The sequence below is a fragment of the Bos grunniens genome, chromosome 21 (genome assembly GCF_055505025.1).
Source record: "Bos grunniens cultivar Pamir isolate PY7600 chromosome 21, Bosgru_T2T1.0, whole genome shotgun sequence".
Taxonomy (NCBI): Eukaryota; Metazoa; Chordata; class Mammalia; order Artiodactyla; family Bovidae; genus Bos; species Bos grunniens.
Genome location: NC_141185.1, coordinates 62575455 through 62597269, shown reverse-complemented (window position 1 = coordinate 62597269; position 21815 = coordinate 62575455). Strand labels below are relative to the sequence as shown.

At 51.0% G+C, this 21815-nt stretch overlaps 1 protein-coding gene and 1 long non-coding RNA gene across 5 annotated transcripts in view; one reads left to right on the top strand and one right to left on the bottom strand.

Moving 5' to 3' along the window:
* Positions 1-21815, top strand: part of IGF1R (insulin like growth factor 1 receptor) — a 306038-nt gene that overhangs the window by 60378 nt on the left and 223845 nt on the right. The window lies entirely within an intron of this gene.
* LOC147349811 (uncharacterized) overlaps positions 21447-21815 on the bottom strand; it is a 44558-nt gene continuing 44189 nt past the window's right edge. The window contains exon 2 of the long non-coding RNA XR_015150594.1: positions 21447-21693. This is a non-coding gene — a long non-coding RNA (uncharacterized LOC147349811). The remainder of the gene's footprint in view (positions 21694-21815) is intronic.

Here is a 21815-nt window from a genome sequence, read left to right as displayed (position 1 = left end):
GTGTGACTCTGGGACTCGGGCTATAGGAGGAGGAGTCTCTGACACCGTCCTGGGACGGAAGGCGCCCCTGACTTAGAGGAAGCGAGAGACAGCCAGGGTGTTCTGGGAACATCAGGGGCGGGAGACAGAATCTCTGTCTGCAACACACAGGATATTAAACAGAATAGTCATCTGTTTATCACTGTGTCTAACTCGGGAATCTGGAGTTAAGAAATATAGAGGTCTTTTGGTGACGTTAGTGGTAAAGACTACTCTTGCCTGGAAAATCCCATGGATGGAGGAGCCTGGTAGGCTGCAGTCCATGGGGTCGCTAAGAGTCGGACATGACTGAGCGACTTCACTTTCACTTTTCACTTTCATGCATTGGAGAAGGAAATGGCAACCCACTCCAGTGTTCTTGCCTGGAGAATCCCAGGGACGGGGGAGCCTGGTGGGCTGCCGTCTATGGGGTCGCACAGAGTTGGACACAACTGAAGCGACTTAGCAGCAGCAGCAGCAGCAGCAGTGGTAAAGAGTCCACTTGCCGATCGAAGCAGGAGACATGGGTTTGATCCCTGGGTCGGAAAATCCCGTGAAGGACGGAATGGCAACCCAGTCCAGTGTTTTTGCCTGGAGAATCCCATGGACAGAGGAGTCTGGTGGGCTACAGTCCATAGGGGTCACAAAGTGTTGGACACGACTGAAGCGACTTAGCACACACACACAGAGGTCTTTTACGGGGAAGAAGGGAATCCCCGGTGGAAATCCAAAATCTAGACCATTCTGGGTTCTGCCGCTGGCTAACACAGCCTGCGCTGGACATTGTCAGGAGGGCTGGGTTTTGTGTGGGCCGACGTCCTGTCTTCTCAGTCCCTGGAGGAGCAGCTCCCTGGTCTGCAGGGGGACGTGAGGGGGGAGCCTTCTCAGATCTCAGGGGAGACAGCTGGCATCTCAGGTCAGGGAGGGATGGGGCTCCTGGGGCCTGCATGCACAGGGTAGGGTGACCATCCAGGGGAGACGGTGCTCCTCCAGGGCCAGCGTGGTGGCTCTTCTGCCGTTCTCAGGGTGCCGTGAGTGGCCAGGCCTCACTCCTGATTTCCTAGCGTGTTTATTTGTCCCTGGCAGCATCGTGGAGGCAGCAGCTAAGCACAGCGTGCCTGCCACCCTCTACCTCACTGGTCTTTGGGCATGTTTAGGCGGCCCTGCACCTGGACGGTGAGGCTTTCCCCTGTGGACCATCGTGGCATTTAAGGTTGATATTTGCAAGAATATGCAATTTTGTACAAAATGGGGCTCAGGAAAATAAGCCGCCTTCCAGCATGGGCAAAGGCGTCGTGTGGCGGAGGTTTGAGAGCAGCCTGTGGGTTGAGAGGGCTCTGCTGCCCTGCTCTATGCCCCCAGGTGCCGAGGCGCGGCTGCCAGGCCCCGTCTCCCGTCTGAAGCAGGGCTGGGCAGGTCTGTGTTTGGAAAGCGCCAGACAGTGCCCAGCACACAGTAGGTTCTTAGCAAACAGTAGCAGCTGCTGGTCTTTTTAAAAACTAAAAACGAAATGCCTAAGAGCTGCATTCTGAGAGCATTTAAAATTCTGAGCATTCTGACTGTGTATGTTTATTGCCGTGTCTTCTATGATATTTCTGCGTTACTTTTTCTAAATTGCAAGAATTCAATGATCATAAATAGCATGGCACAGTGTAGGAGTGGGTCTCGCTAATTTAATCCAAATTGTTCAATTCCTGTGTGTCCAGATGAGCTGTATCTTGAGAGAACCTTCAGTGAGGACAGATGTCCGCATGGGGAGGCGAGTAGGGGCCTCTGCAGTTAAAGGTGAACTGTATTTATTTGGTTATCAAACCCTGTGAACTTACTGCGCTTGCAGGCTGGGTGTTGGGAAGAATTAAGAACATCAACAACAAGATTCTTGTTTGATACTAACCTTAAATATTATCTTCTTTAAAAACGTGTTTTCCTCAGAGAGCAGCCAAGTGCTTCAAGTGGGCCAAATTGGGCTAAAGATAACGAGGGTGGACACTTTTGTCTGTGACAGCTTCAGGTCCCGCAGAGCCAAGGTAGCTCGCCGTGCGCCCCCTGCAGAGTGTGTGCCTGTTCATGCCCTTCTTTGGGTAGTACTTGCTGTGTGTGTGTGCGCACGCGTGTGTGTGCATGCCCCTGTGTTCTCCCACCCAGTCCCTTCGCCTGCTTTGGCTGTTTTGTTTCCTTTCTCTCCTCTCACCCCCTGCCCCCCGTGCAGGAAACACACACTGGCTCCCTCTGTCCTCCCTGAGGTCTTCCTTCCGTTCGAGGGGATCAGGTGGGTGGGAAAATGCTGTGCAGGAATGCAGGCCCTCTCCCGGAAGCCTGGCTTCTATTTCAGCTCATTATTGAACAGAAGTCGCTTTTTGTTTTTTGGCCTTGGTCACAAGCAGCCACCCGGCCCTCTTTCCTCTCTTTGTGCCATTTTCCACGGCACCCACGTGGGATGGGAACAGAGGCAGTGTGTGTGGGGACTCCGCGTTGAGGCTGTGCAGATGGAGCGACCCTTGCGGAGCTGTCTCCTGCTTGTTTTTGCGAGTCCTAATGAAGGGGCTGGGGGAGGGCCGAGGTTTGGGGGCCAGTGCAGCGAGGCCGTGTGGCCCCGGGCCCTGAGCCGTCTTGCCCTGGAGCCCCGGGAAGCGGGGCCCACCTGCAAAGGGGCTTCCGTCTGCCCTTGGCAGCAGATCTGTGAACCCAGGCTGCCATTCTGGATTTCTGGATAGATGAAAAGGGCTTGGATGGTTTTTAGCAGCTCCCGAGACCGGGTAGTTGGGCTTAGTAGTAAAAAGGGGCAAAAAAAAAAAAAAAAAAAAAAAAATTGGGAAGCATAGAGCCTGGGATACAAAAAGAAAGCAAGATGAAGGTTGCTATTATTAGAAGCACTTCCTGGACAGCCACAGTGTTCAAATTAAGACTTTTTTTTAACCCCAGAAGGTATTGGGTGGTAATAGGGAGACAAATGGAAACTGGTCACGTTCCCTGAGTCCAGAAAAGGCAGAGAGCTTTGTTCCTGAGGTTCCCAGTGTGATGTTTCTGTCCTGACTTCTTGGCTTCTGAATGGCTCCTTGTGCCTGGCTAAGTTGATGATATTATTCAGATCTTAGACTGCTCCTCAGGTTATAGGATGTATTTTTGTTCTCTTCTTCTGTGGACTAGAAGTGATGGGATTATTTTGTAATACACCGGTACTCTTTTAGAAGAATTTGCGTAACTGTGTCAGAGAAGCTCTGGAACAGGTTTTTAAGCAGGGCTGTGGGAAACGGCCCTCGAGTTCTCCTCCATTCATGAGAGAAGATGGAGCAGCCCGGGTGCAGGATGGGGTGTCTTGGGCTCCCCCTTGGAAGTAACTTCACGAGCGGTCTGGGTGCACCGTCTGGGGGTACAGTTTAGGTGATGGGGTGTCATCCTCTGAGATCACCGGGTCCCCTCCCCCAGCCCCTCGGCCACCCCCTCATCCTGACTGTCCTTTCACATCCACTGTGGGAGTTGAGACTCTCAGGATCTTGATACCATCATTGCTTATGAATAGAATTCTGAGAATGTATCATTTTTTTTCCAGAAGAATGCTTCTTTAGATCCACAAATATTTCTTGTTTGCTAAGAAAAATATCCTTGGGAAAAGTCACTGCATGCCCAAGATGGACGCCTAGGTGAGGTGGGAGGGAGTGGTGAACTTTTGGGTCTGCTTCCATCAAGCAGAATTTTATTGAGAGGCGATTGATAAAACAGCCACAGCCAACTTAACAGACTGTCATTGTAAGATAAATTTGTTTTGCAGGATTAGTGTGATGTTCCATTTTAGAGACGACAGCTCTCTGGGCCTGCTGTGCCTCCTGCCCGTTATCAGGCACAGGGAGTGGTGAGGCTGCAGTCACGGATTCGGTGAACTTCATGCTCGTGCTGTGAAGTTGGGGACTTCAGACGCCCAACTTGACTTGGTCTCATGGGAAGGTTTAGCCTGTTTGGGTCAATGCAACTCTGTCTTGCTGGGCACTGTTCTAGTTCATGGAGAGCCTCCGTGGTTAGAGAGGAGCCCCTGAAGATGTGTAAGGGGGATTAGATGGTGATGGGGATGGTATTCAGACCACCCCTTCTGCAAGCAAATGAAAGGTGACTGGTTTGGGTGATTGGTGTATCGTGAGCCAGTGCAGATTCTCTTTGCGATAAGCCTGGTGCCCATTTTTTTTTTTTTTAAGTGTGAAGCTTGGACTTTCATATGCCAGCTCTTCAACCTTCAGTCTTAAACTCTTCCACAATTAGCAAAATAAAAGCAAACCTCTTGTCAGCATCTTCTCATCTCTGAAGCCAGGCTGGAGAGGCAGGTGGTGGGTGGTCAAAAGACAGGAAGAAGTAGGGGGCCCCCCTGCCTCATGAGCTGATGGAATTTGCATGGAGACTGTGAACACATAAGCATCCCTGTTTACCGCAAAAAACATTGGCCAGACGCCGCTGCTGCTGCTTAGCTGAGCAGCCCAGTGCCAGCCCTTTCCCTGCCTGCTCCCCGGTTTCCTCATCTCTTAAACTGAGCGAGTCCAGCTCTGTTTCCCTGCTGTGCTGGAAAGTGTTGGGGACCTGGGATGGTGCTGCTGGCCCTGGACTTGAGGAAGCACTGCTAGAGCACGAGATAACATGTTCCAAGCTCACCGTGGCGTGAAGTGATTGCCTTCTTTTTTGGGATGGGCCCTACCCTTCCTTCAGGACAGGCTCCCGAAGCGGGCCTTGGAGGGTGTGCTGCAATCAGCCGGCTCTGACGAGCTCATGGAGGGGGCAGCAGATAGAGCACAGGCCAACGAACCATCTCAGTGAAAGGGTGGAAGGCAAGAAAAGCGGTTAGACAGGCATTGAGAGTAGGAAATTGAGTAGAATTTATGTTGGTCTTGTGTCTTTGACGTGACTTTTTCTGGTCTGGCTTTTGCTGTAACCAAAGTTAATTATTCACAAGTACTTTTAGAAACCCCTATCTAATGCGGTTATGTTGCACGAATTTAAGTTCATTTAAATCATTCTTTTCAACTCAAGTAAGCTCTCCTTCACTCGGAGCCAGAGCAAGCTGATGGGCCCGTGAGCATTTCTGGCTCTTGTGGCCAGTGGCTGACGTCTCCCGTGATCCTGACAAGGTGCCGTGGGCTCGGAAGCACTTCTGAATGATCAGGGTGGAAGTGCAGCACTTGCTGAGTAGCCTGGGAGTGGGATGTGTTCTGCTCTGCGTGCTGGTCCTAGCAGCCTGGCTGTGGGGCCTGTGCACAGTGAGTTCCGGCTGGGCAGACTTTGCTGTGGCCACGCTCTTCGTGATGGATCCTTAACCGTCGTCCATGGGGTCATTATGGCTTGGCTCAAGTCTGCTCTTCCAGGACACCTCCCTGAGTCTCCCTCATGGGAGGCTCACAGGCCTGCAAGGCCCACGTGCGAGTGTGGGGTCTTTGCCCTGTTCCTGCTCGGTGACGATGCCTCTCAGAGCTCTGTCGGTGGTTTCAGAAGGCCCTGTGCACTCAACACTTGTCTCTTTCTCTGGGTCAATGATGAGCCACTGTGGGTTCCAGCTTGTTCTCTGTTTATAAATCTTGGTTCTCCAGCTTCACAGCTAGGGTTGGAGGAAGGCAAGGAGGACATGTTCTGCAGAAATCTGTCTCCCTGGTGGACCTGCCCCTGCAGAGCTTCTGCATCTGAGTGGGTCGGTTCTCATGAAGACTGGGGGAACTGGCCATGAGAAGTGGAGGTGCCCGGGACCTGCAAACTAAGGGGTCCTCACTCTTGGTGTCATGTCGGGGTGAGTGAGCCCAGTCAGAGTTTGGGGTCCTGAATGCCAGCCTTGGTGCTAGGCCCAGTCTTGATAGGTATAGGAATTTTATTAATATAAAATGGGATTTATAACATGTTTTTAGATGACACATATGGTTTTCAGTTCAGTTGCTTAGTCGTGTCTGACTCTTTGTGACCCCAAGGACTGCAGCACACCAGGCTTCCCTGTCCATCGTGAACTCCCAGAGCTTGTTCAGACTCATGGCCATCAAGTTGGTGGTGCCATCCAACAGTCTCATCCTCTGTCGTCCCCTTCTCCTACTGCCCTCAGTCTTTCCCAGCATCAGGGTCTTTTCCAATGAGTCAGTTCTTCACATCAGGTGACCATAGTATTGGAATTTCAGCTTCAGCATCAGTCCTTCTAATGAATATTCAGGACTGATTTCCTCTAGGATGGACTGGTTGGATCTCCTTGCAGTCCAAGGGACTCTTTCAAGAGTCTTCTCCAACACCACAGTTCAAAAGCATCAATTCTTCGGCACTCAGGTTTCTTTATGGTTCAACTTTGACATCCATACATGACCACTGGAAAAACCATAGCTTTAACTAAATGGACCTTTGTTGACAAAGTAATGTCTCTGCTTTTTAATATGCCATCTAGGTTTTTCATAGCTTTTCTTTCAAGGAGCAAGTGTCTTTTAATTTCATGGCCGCAGATACCATCTGCAGTGATTTTGGAGCCCAAGAAAATAAAGTCTGTCACTGTTTCCAGTGTTTCCCCATCTATTTGCCATGAAGTGATGGGACTGGATGCCTGATCTTCTAGTTGGAGTGAATAAACTAAATATCAGTAGAGTTCAAGAACAACTGAGTGAGTGTAGGGGTGTGAGAGGATGTGCACACACAAGATTTCCGGGATTCTTAACCTCTGCTGAGTCTGTTTCTCCTCCTTACCATTCTCATTAACATAAATCCAGTCTCATTTAATGAGGTGGAAGAGATTGTATTCCGTGTATCTCATTCCTGTGGTAAGGGAGAATGGCCAAAAGGTGTGAATTATAAGAAACATCCGATTTCGGTCCTGATGTATCTGTGCACCTGGCCAAGGTTCCCACAGTTTCCATCAGTCATCCTGTTGTGTGCTGGTCCCATGCCAGGCAATATGAGAGGACAGACACTTAGTATTTTATCTTGAGATAAGATAAAATCACAGGACATTCCAGAGAGACACACACACAGCTTATGCCATGTGACGAGATACTCCACGATTTTTGCCTGAAGAGGAGGCGAGGCAGCCAGCGCTAAGAGCTCAGAGCGGGTAGAGTTCCGAATTTGGAGCTTTGCATGGAAAGCGCATTTGCCTCAAGTGAGATAGAGGCCTTTCTCGTAGCACGTGCTTGCGTGCTCGGTCCTGTTTGCCTAGCACTGTATACACGGCCCTCAACCCGTGACTAGCTTGCATTTCAGAACTTTGCGAGTCGTATGGAATGTGGAGGGTATCATTTCACAAAAGCAGAAGTCTGCGTGGTGGTTGAGGTACCCGCCGGCGGTCCCGCCCGAAGCCTGTTCAGCTGAGATATCGTTTGCATGGAATTACTGCCCACAGCGTGGTTCTTGGAAGAAGAGACCTATATTTTTTTTTTTTTAGAAGAGACCTATTGAACTTTATCCCAGAAGGTGGTGCCTTTGCTGACCAATGGTTAAGGCAGGGGTGATGATGGGAAGTTGGTGGTTTCCACTTTATATCTGATTTTTAAAAAAATCCTCCTTGAGGGCTTAGCACTTCCCAGGTCATCAGACCTGGGGGACAAGGCTGGGTGTGCAGCGGGAACAGCAGGAGCTAGGACTCAGCACTCTGGTGTCCCACTGGGCTGGGAGGGGGGTTCCAAGTTGATTCCAGGACATGTCCACCAGAAGGTGCAGTGTTTGCCTAGGAGGACTCTGGTTGGTTACTGCGTGGCAGACTTTGGGTTCGTTACTCGCGTCATGAGTTTATGATGTGCGGATCTGTGACCATGTCTGGATTAGATTCCCTGTTGCACCAGGACCACCGAGCAAGTTTTATTACATAAGATCAGTGAAGTGTCCGACCGTGTCTGGAACCAGAACAGGCTCAGGACATCTCAGTTCTTCCTTTTTCCCCCCTCTTTGGATCTGATGTGTAGGGCTGCCGATTTAAATTTTGTGTTACTTGTTTTGCTGTGAACTGTTCTTTGTGGCAACAAAGGGATCCCAGACAGCCCCCTCCCTCTCTTCCTGTCTGTCTCCCAGTTAGAGAAAAACTCAGCGTACGATCTTCGGCCTAGAGAAATATTAAATCTATGTTAAGTATGCAGACATGAATGGGCAAAGCGAGGATCTGTGGCAAAGAGGATCTGCTGAAACAAATAAGTCATGTAAACCGGCAGAAAGAAATGTGAAATTGATTTCATCTTTTCAGCTCCCGGTACTTACTGCAAAGATGAAGTACTGGGAACGGGTTGTCATTTGAAGTAATAGAAAGATGAGGGAGTTTTGAAGCTGACTGGGATTTTTCTGCCTGCTAGTAGAGTGACTTGGATTACAGACTATAAAAGTGAAGACGTTTGAGGAGGGCAGTTCCATTTAGTACGGATCATGCTTTCTGAGCAGCCTCTGTTCCAGAGGGGAAGAAGCTGAAATCCCCAGGCTTGGAAGATATTGGATAACAGCTCATTAAACTCTTGTCATAAGCCTTCATTTAACGTCATGGGAAAACTCACAGTATCTCCATTATGAAACCACTTAAATTTCCTTTCAAAATGCACATTGTTAACATTTTTTGTTTATTAAGTGGAGCAATAGATTGAAACTGAATGGATTTGATTCTCTCATCCTGTGTTGTATGCTCAGAAGACCAAGGTTTCCCAGAATTTTTATCATGGTAATGAGATCACATTTAGCTAGCAGGTTGGAAAAGTGTAGGAACCGTTTAGGTCCATCCACAGTTAATTGGATCAGTGGTGAAGATTTTGAGAAAATGGAAAGAATTAAACAAATTTGTATTTCTCCTAGGGTTTTGTTTTGTTGTTTAAGGTGATATTAAATGAGTTAACTTCTGATCTAGTAACTTTTGAACTAGTAGAGTTAACTTTTGAACTAGTAGACTAGTAGATACTGAGTTAACTTTTGAACTAGTAGACTAGTAGACACTGAGTGAGTCAGCCTTTGAACTAGTGGACTAGTAGGTACTGAGTGAGTTAACCTTTGAACTAGTAGACTAGTAGGTAATGAGTGAGTTAACCTTTGAACTAGTGGACTAGTAGATACTGAGTGAGTTAACCTTTGAACTAGTGGACTAGTAGATACTGAGTGAGTTAACCTTTGAACTAGTGGACTAGTAGACACTGAGTGAGTCAGCCTTTGAACTAGTGGACTGCACAGCAGGTAGCAGTGAGCTGTCCATACTGCGTGTCGCCCTCCAGCACACCCCATGCTATTCTGTGTCACTTATGAACCAGAAGCCTATGAATTTGCAAGATTGCCTTTTGAGGGGGTTCAACTTTCTGGATTTCCCTGGTAAGGGAGTGTTTGGTGCGAGCCCCAGGAATGAGAGCAGTCTGGGTGGAAGAGGCCGTCTCCCCAGCCGGGCCGGTGCATTGAGTGCTGTCCCCTGGGCGCTGGGACAGTTCTGAAGCGGGCACTGCCAGTGTAGGCTGAGGGAGCTGGCTCAGGGAGCTGCCGGTCTGCGTGGATCTCATGGAGGAGAGGATCTAGGGGATCGTGAGGTCTGACCCCGCCTTGGTTCAGAAGGCGCCCCTCCAAGGACCTCGGCGTGTGCCTGCCACTTCTCACTCGTGGTACCAGCCATCACGGTGACCGCTCCTGGGCCCCCAGCTTCCCTTTCCCATGGTGCTGAGACCTGTAGTAGACGCACCCTTGGGCTGTCTCCTTGCATCTGGAGTGCGCCAGGCCTCTGGCCGAGAGGGGCTGACTTGGAGCACAGAGACTGGCGGCTCTGGAGGCGCTTGCCCTCGTAGGACACGCTCTGGGTCAGGAAGGGGGAAGACGGGGTGTCCCGCGGTGGAGAAGCCCTGGTCTCCCCCTGGGGACCCTTCAGCCCTGCTGGGGTATCCGTGGATTCAGGTATCGAGGGTGTGGTGCCGTTAGAACAAAACAGAAGCCACTGGCCATGGAATATGTGCAAGTGGAGTTAGAACTTTGTGTTCCATGAACACTTTCTAGGAACCAGCTTCACATGCCCTGCCTAATCCTCCTGAGAAGTCACAGCGAATCAGTAGGAAGCTTCGACTTGGAAAAGGTCTGGAAGGTTGAGCCAGGGCCAGCCCCGCCACTCTGTGGGTCGAGCTGTGTTAGAACCCGGGGCGCCCCCGGCGGCCGTCTCAGGCCGGGCACGGCCGCCTTCTGCTGCGCAATCTGCCCCTCTCCGCTGTCTACCCCGGAGGGCTCTGGGCCTGACGCGAGGCTGGGCGCGTGCACTCGGCCCCTGCGGTGCGCTGTGAATGCTAAGAAAAAGGTATTTGCCTGGTGGCAGAAACAGAGCGGCAGCATCTTATGAGGCCTGGATCTCTGTCTCCTTGTTCGGTCTCTTTACGGGATTCAGTGTTTTGTGAATAGGAAAAAAAAAATCCACATCTAAATCCCAGGCATCTAACAATATTGACAAAAGAGCAATTTTTGCTACTTTGGTTAGGGCTCCTCAGACCTGTTAGAAGATCCCCCGACATTTGGAGGCTCTGCAGAATAGAACCCCACCGGGCTTCTGCAAGTCCTAAAAGAGCTGGGCCTCCAGGGAGCCTGCTGATCTAACCCTGGTGCGTGGACCCTGGCAGGTGGGGGATCAGCTTGGAGGGGAGATCGTCTGTGTGAGAACTCTATCTCCGTGCGGGTGAACCGCACCCTACCCCTCTGGATCCCTGTGGCACCGAGGAGGGACTGAGTTAATGATCGAAGCTGGCGCTCATGGAGTAACTGGTACGCGCCAGCCACCCCTCCAGCAGTCTGCTTCAGGCTTTGTCACAGCCTGCAGGGTGTTTGCAGACGTTCCGCCCTCCCCCCACCCCACCTTTTCTGTAGGTGAGGAAACTGAGGCAGGGAGACCTGATGAAACACGTGTGAGTTTTCATGCCGCCAGGCAGCCAACCCGGAATCAGACCTGCTTTTGTCTGATTCCGTAGCTCGTGACTCCCCATCACACCATGCCACTTTCCCGGGAGCCGCCCCGTGCCGTCGGGGAACACACACCCGGCAGTGACCGGCTGGCCTGTCTTGCCCTGGAGAAGGCAAGGCTCCACGACCGACAGGGTCGTGCTGTGCTCCTCTAGCCGAGGGGCTTCAGTGCACACCCGCAGAGTGAAGTGGTGAGGGTTCTGTTTGCATGGCCCCCTGCCTCCTCGCCCTTCCCTCCCAGCCTTCTTTACATGACCAGAAAATGTATGACTAAAGATAAACGTGAAAATGAAACAGTGTCGTAAGCGCAGTCAGAATACAGATGCTTAATCATGAAACAACTTGTTTCTGAATTTCAAATACTATGCTTGTGTCTCAGACTTGACCCCCCCCCATCCCCTCCCCTTAGGGAGGATTTATTTTTACATCGATGAATTATTTTCACATGGGGAGAAAAACTTTGATGCTGATCTGTGATCAGGTACCCTTGTTTGGCTGATAACTGGGAGAATTGTTTTCTTTTTAAAACCCTTCTTTAATCTCCTAAAAAAATATCTTTAATAAACAAGTGGATGCTCTAGCTCTGATGAAGGGCAAGTTGTGATAAAGGAAGAAAGGAAACTTGTTATTCCTTAAAGAAAGGAGTAAAAGTCATACAGAGGGTAATATGAAGTGTCAGAAACTGATTTCTTGAAATCAAATCTTGGATTGCCGATTTCACCGTGAATTAGTCTCCTGGATGATGAGTTGGCCGTACATTTGTGTTTTTTAGTCTTTTTTATTTATTGGGCAGACCAAACTTGTTGCCTGTCCAGTGTTTAATTCTGTTTCCCTGGAGCAAAGCACCATCATTTGCTCAGAGTTTTACTCAGAGATAAAGGTGCACCCCGAAACTCTGTTCTGTGATGCCTCAGCAAAGGTAGGCGTCTGCCCGGGCTGGGGGCTGCGACCCTCTGGCCCTCCTGCTCTCCCCCGGGCTGGGGGCTGCGACCCTCTGGCCCTCCTGCTCTCCCCCGGGCTGGGGGCTGTGACCCTCTGGCTCTCCTGCACTCCCCGGGGTGGGGGCAGAGCTCAGGTTTTCTTTCCGGGGAAGGGGCCCTGGGCCTCTGCCCCTGCCCAGCCATCCTCCCGTTGTCCGGGGGGCCGGGCACTGCGGATTCCTGTGTGCTTAGTCACTGGGCCGAGGCTGTGGGAGGATGGGGAGACTGCGGAGGCTGCTGTCACCCCAAAGGAATGCCCGCTGCTGGGCCACCGGCCGGAAAAGGTCTCTGCAGGCAGCCCGCTGAGGCCAAGGGAAGCCCCCTCCTCTCCTTTGCCTGGCCAGCACTGCTCCCTGGATGTGACTTTTTAAACTCACTTTTTAAATGCCTATTTTTGTTCTGCAAATTCCTGGGCCTGTAAACACCCATGGTTATTCAAGATAGGCGTTTTAGTGAAAAGCAAGGTTTCCAGCAAGAAACCCTCCCCACTGCATCAGATGGTCTGTCCAGGAAAAGCAGGCCAGGCGTGGTGGGGGTGCAGAGGTCAGCTCCGAGGCTTCGGCCTGGGCGGTCTCCCGTTCCAGGGCCCCCCCGAGACCCTGTTTGTGGGGCAACAGAACAAGACGAGGGGCACCCCCTGCCCTCCCCAGGCCGCTTGGTGAGCCTGCCCTGCCGTCCGAGCCAGCTCCAGGTGAGACCCCTGGGCGTGGACGCGGGTCCTTTCCCCAGCAGCTCTCTCAGTGGGTCCTTAACTGCAGCGGGGAAGCCCCCAGGGTCGTCTGTTCTGCAAGCCCTTCTCATGGGAGATGGTGGAGCAGGCAGTGCAGCCCAGAGCCCTGGCCCTGTCAGCGCCGGTGCTGACACCTCAGTCAGGAGCTTCCTTTTCTGCGGCTTCTGTGAGCCGGGCTGGCTTCCTTCCCGGGCTGTGGGGGTAGAGAGCAGGGCCCGCGATGCCCCTCCTCAGTGGAACGCTAGCAGACCTCCAGGGTGCAACCGAAGCCATTGTCAGGAGGAGGGGGTTTCGAGGTAGGCACCAAATACTGAGTGGTCTGGATATTGGATACATAGTGACATTCTCATGACACAGCTTTTTTTTTTTAACGTTAGATCTTCACATACTGATATAAATTAAGTGTAAAAAGGTGCAGACCACTGTAGGCAGATCCTTCAGGTCTGCCTTTAAAAAGAGCATTTATCTGGTAAAGGCTGGTACAGTCAGGAAGTACAAACAACACAAGCAGCCTCCCAGAGAGGGATAAGCACCTGCTCTCTGTGGGAAGAGGTTGGAGATACCGGGTGACCGCCCACTACTCCTCTTGTGCTAAAGCACCCTGTGGTCTTCTGACCATGCTCATTTATTGCTTTTATTCTTTTTGAAGGTCAGTAGATATTAGCTAGACAGTAGGGTTATCATCCATTTTTTATTTTCTTTATTTTACTTCTTTGTATTAAACTATTTTTGTGTGTGTTTGTTTTTTTAGGTAGACTTCTTTCCCCACGTCTGATTGTCCTTCTGAGAGAGCAGGCTCTGTGAGGATTTAGCGATGTCTCTAGCTCCCTGGAGACAGTAGCTGGGGATCTCCTTGCTGTTCCCACCAAGAACCAGGCTTTCTTGGGAACAGAAGCCTGGGATTCACCTTCAATCTCTATAAGAGCCCAAACAGTAGGCGCTGGCAGAGGCCTCAGTTCAGAATGCCCTTGGGACAGTGTGTGTGTTTCCTTGGTAAACGGCCTTGAAAATGCCGTGTACTTTTGGCAGGCTTGGATAAGGTTTTCCCTGCGTAACCCTTGGAAAGAACAATTCTCACTTGTAACACCCTGTTTCTGCAGGTCCACAATTTTGTAATTAAAAATTTATGGGATCCCAAGGGCCCAGTTAAAGGGCGTCTGGCCTTAACAACGCAGGTAAAAACAGAATTTGTGTCAGTGTTTCCTTTAATTTCTCAAATGTGGTTATTTGTCCGTGCCTCCTACTGGATGCTTGTGTTGAATATTTTGTTGATGAAGGAGGCAAGATTACGTGAGGGAAAGAATGTTTAAAAACCAGGAGGCCTCACATTTTACTGTCTGAATGCATCCCTGCTTCACAGGCATTACCTTGGGCAGGCCACCTCGCCTCTCTCAGAAACACGCAAAGCTGTTGTACCCCATCGGCGTTTTGCGGGGCTTTTGACCAGACCCGCAGTAAGGCCTAGATTTATATTCTAGCCCCAGGAGAAAATAAGGATTTGACTAAGATAAGTGTTTCCCAAACACTTCTTATCTGAAACAGTGCTCATTGTTCCTAAGAGGTACCATGATATTGTTTGATTCTAACAGTGGGGAGAAATGCGTTTAACTGATTTTGAGACCCGTCACTGGTGGCAGCAACTCAGGGTTTGAAAAGCACATTGTTAAGGTCTTTTCTAGCTCTGATTTTGAGTTAGTTGTCTCTGAGTTGAGAATCCTGACCCTAGTGCCCATGAAATTGGCCTTCGAGTTCAGCTTTCCGTTTTCATATGGAAATATGGAGGGAAGAACGTCAAGTTTTTTCTTGGGCTAGCCGCTGAGGTTGGGAGGGTTGTCACAATTTGAGGCTTTGTTCCCAGTGGAAGGGTGTATTCTGTTGTCTACCCACAAGCACGTTTAGAATATCTCGTATACTTGATATCACTTCCTATTTTATAAAATACTTTAAAGTCAGTTACTGAAATAACGGAAGTAATGGCAAATTTTATGCCTTCCTGTCTTTCCTCATGCTACTTCAGTACATACCCAAAACACAAAGAATGTATTGCAGCATTATAACCAGTGGTGAATTATTTTATACTGAGGGCTTTTTGTTAGGAAGGAGCTTGATTCAGAGTGACAATTATTGAGCACGGGGTGCACGTTCCGTTAACTCACACTTGCAAATAATCCCATTGGCCAAGTCCTCACCAAGCTTTGCCTGGCATGTGAAGTCATTAGATGAATTTTGAAAATAACTTGGTCTCTTCTGAGAGGCTCTGTGCGATCCAAGCCTGTGGACTGGCGCCTGGGAACTCCGATGGCCATTTTGAAATGTTACCATAGTGATAATTCTTCTGGAATCTCAAGCCATTAAAAGTGCTGTGGCTGACTCTGGGCTGTGTGCTGTACAAATAGATGTCATGGGTTGTGTGAGTCCTTTTCTCAACACTGTGGTCTGTGCCAGCTGCAGCAACCTGCTGGTTGACCCAGAATCCTTACTAGGGGCTCAATGGTTCGCTGCCCTTCTTGACGGAAGCCATCTATCCACGTAATCATTAACCTGCTAGAATGAATGGCATTTAAGAAATGGTTCGATTTCTCCCTCCTTCGAGTTCAGTTGATTTGCCCCTTGCTTCCTTTTGGTGGGTCTTTCAGAAGTTGGGTTGTGACCAGAGAGGGATCCCTGTTGATACTGCTCCCATGGATGGGCTTGCTTGCCTGTGTCCCGTGCTGCTTCTCCTGTGGCTGGGACTTCCCCTGTGGCATGGGCTCTCACCCCCCACCCCATGCCCCTACCAGGTCGTGGCGCCTCTTCGCAGAGGCTCGTGACTTGGCACCAGCCGTGTCCTGTTTCCTGGAATGTACCGTGGGCACCTCTGTGCACAGAGCACCCTTTCAGCTTTGCCCTGCCCGCTTCTCTCCTGAACCCCAGGGTAATAATTAAGAGAGTCTATATTAGTCCCTTCTCTAGGTAGGGGAATATAGGTTGGAGAATTCATAAATAGCGATTTGCTGATGGTCTGGGACATGAGGCAAGCCGCTGGAGAGTGTGGTTGGCAGCGACGGCTGACAGCATGTTTACACACAGCCGTGCTGCTGATTCTCCGTGTCGAGTGGAGTTCCTGGCCCTGGTAGAGGAGGTGGTGGGCCACCTTCACTCTGCCAGGTGGGGGGTGCTAGGCCTGCTCTGTGTGTTCCACCGGCACGGTCCTTGCCTGCGGCTCTCAGGTGCAGCCCCCGTGGGCTGGCTGCTGTCCTCTGCGGGGCTGGGGACCTGCGGAAGAGGGCCCTCAGCTGCTGTCCTGGCAGAGACTGCTGTGTCCATAAACTACACAGCAGCGTGGCGTGAATTTTATCAGGGCTGCGTAGGAGGTGTCACGAGAGCCTGGGAGGGGGCTGGTTGGCGTGGAGGGGTCAGGGCCTCAATAGATGGCAGAGGAGTTTGCTAAGTACTAGAGCTTGAGGGGCGAGGCGAATACAGGAGTATAGGAATAAATCGGAGCGTCAGGTTGCCTCAAAGAAGGAGGGCAGGGAGGCTGGGCTGCTTGGTCGAGCTGTATGTGAGGCGCCTGGGCTGACTTTACAGGTGGGGGCCGAGGAGCAGGAGAATGCTGAGTGCAGGTTTGTAGTCAATGCAGTTTCTCTGACAGTCATTGGGGGAGGGAGGGAGAGAAGCTGGTGGGCTTGGTGGGTGGTGAGGGTGCCCCAGAGACCTTTTGGAGAAAGGTTTTAGCAGGACCTAGTGAAGGACGAGGGAGCTGGGTCAGCAGGAGAAAAGCAAAGAGCCTGAGAGACCAGCTGGAGAAACCGCGTGATCACTGGTGCCACTGAGGTGCCACTAGGACAGAGGAAAACAGATTTGCAGGGCGCGAAGGACGGAGGGAGAGTGTTTAGTTTCAGCCTGTTACGTTTGGGATGCTTGTGGTGTGAGCAGGTGGACAGTCCAGGAGGTTTCTGGAAACACCAGTGTGTCTGGAGGGAGAGAGAGCCGTGGATGCTGTTCTGAGAGTCATCCCAGGACTTGGGAAGGGTGTGCAGAGTGGGAAGAAGAGAGTCCTGGGGCCACTTTTCAAGATAGATCTTCATCTTTTAGACAGTTTGTTTAAGAAAGAACAGCTGATACACAGAAGGCTAGACATACTCAGGCGCCTGGCACATTCCCTGCAGGGGATCTCAGTGACCCCTGTTTCTGCGGCTGGACCGCCCCACTGGCCTGGGGACTGGATCTAGGGGCAGCTCTGAGATTGCAGGGGAGGAGGCCATTCTGCAGGGCCCCGGTTCTTCCTGTCAGGTTTCAAATGGAAGGACAGAGGAACCATCGAGAAAGCTTAGTTTAAGCTCCGTATGGAGCTTAAGGAGGTCAGGAAGGGAGCTGCGTCCAAGGCCACCCACCCTTTGGGGGAGCTGGGCCTCCCCTTGCTGTGGCCTTTCCCCCGGCACTGCCACTTGAGAGGAATCCTCAGGACAAGCAGTGTGAGTCTGTCTGATAAAGGTGAGAAGAGATGGGACCCCCTGCTCTACTACCCCCAGTAAGATCTGGGGGTGACACAGGGCTGCCCATGAGCCACTTCTGGTTCCGAAATCACCAGGAGAGGAACCCCAGACAGTGACCGCCAAGGAGTCTTTGGGAGGCAGGGCCTGAGGGTTTGTCTGGTCTGCCTGTGGTCTCCTCTTCCTTTCTCCTTCTCGCAAGCCTGCTGTCCAGGTAATTCAGTGCATTTGATCTGCTGTCAGGCAGGAGCATGAGGGGCTGATATTACACACCCTGCATGTCCTTTGCAAACACGACTAGTTTCCTGAGCAGCAGGTAACACTAGCCTGCCCCGTGGGACCCTCGGATGCCGCCGAGCATGTAGCCGTCCTGAGATGGAAGTGTATGTTTCCATCTGAGGTTTCTGCTGTACTGTCATTTCTTTGGATTTTGTATTTTCCATAAGGGTATCACTTAATGTGAAGATGACTTGGGCTTCGTGGCCGGCCATAATCACAGGTATTTTCCTTTAGCTATTTTTCTTAGTCCTGTTAACAACCTACAGTCATAGAATGTGACACTTTTTATTCAGCACACCCCCCCTTTTTTTTAATGTTTAAAATACTTGGCCACAAATGCATCCTTTTTTATTTCAAAGTAGGTCCACCTCAATCAAGTCTCAATATTTCTCATCATGTTTTTTTCCTTGAAGTGGAAGCACAAGGGGAGAAAGTCACATGTTTCTGTCCTCTGGCTCACCTAGTACTGCCCAGAATGCCTTATGGAGTTTGCATCCAAGGAGGCTTTGTAAAGGTGGCATTAACTTTGCAGTAAAGTAACTGACCCCAGACCTGTGTCACTTCAGGTTCGGTCAAGTGCTAACCGAGCAACTTAAAACTTAAACAGAGGTGTGAGCTTGATAAATCAGTGTGTATTTTGGACTAATTGGTGACCAGCATTCTGAACATTAACTGCCCTTGCGTGCCAGGAGGCTGATTGTGTGTAACCTTTGAATACCTCCCTGAGTTTGGACGAGAGCTAAACTCCTATGGTGCATTTATTTTAAAGGACTTTGGTGGGTGGCGGGTGGGAGTGTGGGGAGGCATGGATCCCTTTCTTCTAAGGGCAAGTTTTGCATTGTTTAGTTTTTATGGTGGTGGTTCTGAATTTGGCATTTCCTGTCCATACCAAGACAAATTTGTAAGTTAAACTTAAAAAAACAAACTGTATAACCTAAATGTGAAAAGCAGTCCTGAGAAAGGACTTTACACTCTACATGCAACCTCTGCATTTAAAAGCGTGTATCTGTAGCACCCTTCCGTCTTCCCGTCTCAGCTTCCTGGTGACTGTGCAGTGCGGGCACGTCCCTGTGGCAGTGCCGACCGGGTCGTGACTCTGTTCCCTGTGGGTGCCAAGGTTGGGGTGGGTGGGGGGCTCTCCTTCCAGGGGCTCCTGCTGCAGCCACTCCCCAGTCCTTCCAGTTCAGGGAGGGCTCTTTGACCTCATGGGAAATGTGTGGTACGGAAACAGACAATGTAGTTTGATTTCCAAGGAAAAACCCACCCGTTTCAACTGGTTAATGCAAAAAAAAAAAAAAGCATTTTTCATCTTACTCAATGAAAAAGTCTGAGAATGGATCAGGGTTCAGGAGAACCCCTGGGCACCTCCCTTCCCCCTTCACCCGCCGACTGACCTGCCTGTACACTGGCTTCACCCTTAGGATACATGTGGTAGGGAGAGGGCTGTCTGCACCTTCATCCTGCGTCCACCCAGCTTTGGGGTTGGGGCCCACGTGTCTGTTCTAAGGGCACAGACTCATCTCCTTATGTCTCTGCTGGCTGAGCTAGGCCCCCGGCCCTGCCCTCCCACCAGTGTGTTCCAGAGAAGTGATGCTTCGATGGGCCAGCCCAGGCCGCATGGTCCCCGAACCTCATGGAGGAGGAAGAGGACAAGGTGATCCCCCGGGGGAAAGTGTGGATGCTCTGATCAGAAGAACGGAGGTCAAGAAACAACACCCACCCGCTGGAGACGGGCTGCACGGGGCCGACAGAAGTGTATTTCAGCGTGTGAACAGGTTGGAGATACTTCAAAGGCAAACAGGACTTTGGTTTCTTTCTCTCCGTGAGTTGAGAGAGGGAGATACTCTTTCTTCAGAGATACTCACTGTGGAGCAGAGACAGCCTCTGGCTTCTGCCTCTCCTCCCCGCTCCACCCAGATCTCTCTGCCCCGAGGAGGGCCTGGTGCCACTGCTGTGTTCTCAGAGTTGCATTGAACAGGCACATCAAATTAAAACCTTTCGGGCTTGCTCACCAACGTGGTTTCCTGTACAGTACTCCCCTGAGGGGGGATTGCAAGTAGTTATCCATCCGTTTCATTGATCTATTGTTTTTATTAAAAAGAAAAAAAAACCCAACCATCAGAGGAAGTGCAGCCAGCTGTCTCAAGAGGGGAGATGATGGGAGATGATATTTTGATTACATTAATCCATATCCTGTTAGTTCCCCTGGCTTCTGTCGCTGCCACTGGTGAAGTCACTAATGTGAACTAATTACATTTGCTCTGAAAAGCCAAAATTTTTAATGCGTCTCAGCAAGAAAGGTTAATATTATCAATTTAACAGCGTGAATGAAACATGGTGTGTATTGAACTCGAACTGTCCTAGAAGCTTGGATAATAAAAACCCAGTGGCTGCTTTTGTAGCCCACTGGATAAACAGCTGCTGCTGAAAGATGCTTCATCCCTTCTTCTCTTTAGTCTGATGTGGGCAGGCACTTCTGGATGCTCTCTGTTGACCGGGCGGTCTGGTGTGTGACATAGCAGACCACGTGATGAAAGGTGCTTCCTTCCCTTTTATGTCTTCCTGACTGTTGGGGTGTTTTCAGAGAGAAACACAGATCGCCTCACCTCCCAGTGCTAACAGCCTTCCCGTTTTAAAAGCCTCTGAATTATCAAGACTTAGAGCACTTCACGTGTCGGTCGTTTCTCCGGAACCAGCCAGCCCCTAGAGGCAGCATTCTAGAGAGCCGGGTGTTCTGGAGGGGCGCTCCCCTCCAGGGGTGTCTGTGGTCCAGCCTCTTGTGCCCACCCATGGTCCCTGCGGTGCCCACCTTGGTGACGGGCAGTGAGGATGCATGCAGCCTGCTTGGTGCTCTCGGCTTCTTGGAATTGGCGGGCGCCTTGCTCTGCTGGCAGCGTGTCGAAGGTTCTGACTGGTGCCGCTTTGCTGACCACTGGGTTCCTCGGCGTCCTTCCGTGTTCAGAGTAGGAGCTCAGTGAGGATTTGCTCTGCGGGGAACATGCCTGTCTCTCTGTGGCCCCAGAGGAGTGGTGGAGTGGCCTGATGGGAGCTGAAACCTGCTAGGAGCCGAGGAGGAGATTTCTCAGATAAATTCCAAAAGGTCCTTGGCTAAGGTTTTCAATTGGAATTTTTCTCCAGTCATTTTTAAAAGAAGAAAAAAAAGATTTTGCCTGCTTGCTTCCTGCCCCTCCTCAGCGGGATCCTAGGATGAAGAGAGGCAGGTTTTAGAAGCACGTTTTTCCTGTCACCTATGTGTCCGCAGTCTGAGCCTGTCGGGTGGAGTCAGACGGGGCGGGGGCGGTTCTGCAGCCTCCTCTGACCTCCTCTCTGGCTCCGGGATGGCCTGGAGCCTTGCGTGTCTGTGCTGTTTGCGTGGCGCTGACAGGCCGCCCAGGCCACCGGTGTCTGTCTCCTGGGCCTGACCCCCCTCCCCCAGGTGCGCTGATGATGCCTGTGACCCCGGCTCCCCTGACCGCCCCCGTCACTCAGGGGTGTTGGGGTGCCTGCTTACGTGCTTGTGTCTGGACTGAAAGCCTGTGACAGGCGCTCGCTGCACTTCTAAGCTTGGTCCGGGAGCCCGGTGACAGCAAACGACGGCAGAGGCGGCAGCTACCCTCTCCCCGAGTGAGACCCGGCTCGTTCCTCAGTGTGCTCCGGTCGTCAGGCCGGGGGAGAGGCCGCTGATGCAGTGCTTTCATGGGACCGCTGGGCTGGCCCGGCCCATTCATCTTAGGCTTGCACGAGCTGCCGGTGCCCCAGGACCTGGTCTCAGATGCTGTCTGTCCATGCCAACGTCCTGCTGGTGGCGGCTGCTGGATCCTGGGCCTGGCACAGGGCTCAGGCCTGATAAATATCAGAGAGGCTGTTGATCATTGTGTGCGGTCATTTCCTTTACATTCCAGATACTGTGTTTGAGCTAGAAAATCACCCCACAGAACCTTGGTCCTGACGTGTGCATTATTAGGCCATAATGTCCTTTCTGAGGCCAAGTAGCAGTCCACCCCCAGCCCCTCCTCCTATCCGGGATGTAGGTGGATGAATCTCAGTTTCATCTTCAGCTGAATTTCTCCATTAAGATTCTAAAAGACTGAAATGACTGGCAGTTCAGACTTGCACTTGAATACCTAATGATGTCCAACACTCTCTTGAATCCCACCTTATGGGATTTGCCCGGCGTACTCACTTGATCCTCCTACCAGCCGTTCAGGTGGGCGTAATTAACTCCGGTTTACATTCTGGGAGACTGAATGTTGTCGCGTGTCCTTGCCCAGACTTCTTAAGTGGTTGAACGTGAACCCTCACACCCTTCCAGTGCCAGGATGTGTACTCTTACATCCTGAAACACAAACAAAGCAAAACTAAAGAAGAACCAGGTCTAGATGACCTTTCATCCTACTCAAAATTCTAAGTTTACATTGCTTTACAAAAGTTAGTTTTAGCTTTGAGCGTGGGAATGAC